Here is a 1,809-nt window from a genome sequence, read left to right on the forward strand (position 1 = left end):
AGTAGCGAACGCGAATCAACTAAACATGGTGAAGGTGACTAGACGGCAATTCCCATGTGTCCTTGAGAGCACCTTGCTTTATATAAGAGAACTTTCTGGTTTGTCCTTTGCTATAAAAGGGATTGGGCCACCTTGCTGCACCTTTGTACTATTGTCACTTGTTACAAATTATCTTGCTACAAAACTATACATAACTGTTACTTTCAGCACATGCAGAGAATACCTTGCTGAAAACCGCTTATCATTTCCTTCTGCTCCTCGTTGAGTTTGACACTCTTAATTATTAAAAGAACTACGATTGATCCCCTATACTTGTGGGTCATTGATACGTCTCCAATGTATCTATATTTTTTATTGTTCCATGCTATTATGGTATAAATTTTGGATGTTTTATATGTCATTAGATGCAATTATATATCACTTTTGGGGACTAACCTATTGACTTAGTGCCCAGTGCCAGTTGTTTATTTTTTTTGCATGTTTTTGTCTTTTTAGAAAATCAATATCAAACGAAGTCCAAACGGAGAAAAAACTTTGGATTGATTTTTTCAGGACCAGAAGAGACCCTAGAAGGTTCAGGAGGAGGCCAGAAGAGCCACGAGGGAGTGACAATCTTGAGGGGTGTACTCCTAAGGCTTGTGGGCCCCTCGTGGGACATCAAACCCTAATTCCACCTCTATAAATATTCAAATATTGCCCTGACATCGGAGAGACACCCAAGATACTTTTTCTGCTGCCGCAAGTTCCAAAACCACGAGATCTCATCTGAAGGCCTTCTCCGGTACTCCGTCGGAGAGGGAATCGATCACAGAGGGGCTCTACATCAACCCTGCTACCCTTCCAATGATGTGTGAGTAGTTTACCGCAGACCTACGAGTCCATAGTTAGTATCTAGATGGCTTTTCTCTCAATTTGATCTTCAATAGAATGTTCTCCTTGGTGTTCTTGGAGATCTATTCGATGTAATGAATTTTTGCGGTGTGTTTGTTGGGATCTGATGAATTGTGAGTTTATGATCAGATCTATCCATGAATATTATTTGAGTTTTCTCAGAACTTTTTTATGCATGATTACTATAGCCTCATATTTCTTCTCTGATTTGTCTGTTTGGTTTGGGCAACTAGATTGATTTATCTTTCCATGGGAAGAGGTGCTTTGTAATGGGTTCGATCTTATGGTGCTCAATCCCAGTGATAGAAGGGGACATGACACATATGTATCGTTGCTAGAAAGGGTAAAAAGATGGGGTTTATCCATATGTGAGTTTGGTCTACATCATGTCATCTTGCTTAAGGCGTTACTCCATTTTTCCATGAACTTAATACCTAGATGCATGCTGGATAGCGGTCAATGTGTGGAGTAATAGTAGTAAATGTGGAATCGTTTCAGTCTACTTGCCTCGAACGTGATGCCTATATATGATCATTGCCTTGGATATCATCATAATTATTTGCTTTTCTATCAATTTCCCAACAGTAATTTGTTTACCCACCATATGATATTTTCAAGAGAGAAGCCTCTAGTGTAAACTATGGCCCCCGGGGCTACCTTCTATCATATATTAAAACCAAAATACCTTGTTGCGTTTTTATTTTATTTATTTTATTTCATATTTTTTTGATCTATCTATCAAAAACTATACAATTTAATCTTGCTTGTAACCGTCAAGGGATTGACAACGCCTTGTTCGCGTTGGGTTGCAAGGATTTGTTGTTTGTGTGCAGGTACTACTAACAAGTCGTTGCTTGGTTCTCCTACTGGATTGATAACCTTGGTTTCATAACTGAGGGAAATACTTATCTCTACTGT

The sequence above is a fragment of the Triticum aestivum genome, chromosome 1A, assembly GCF_018294505.1.
Source record: "Triticum aestivum cultivar Chinese Spring chromosome 1A, IWGSC CS RefSeq v2.1, whole genome shotgun sequence".
Taxonomy (NCBI): Eukaryota; Viridiplantae; Streptophyta; class Magnoliopsida; order Poales; family Poaceae; genus Triticum; species Triticum aestivum.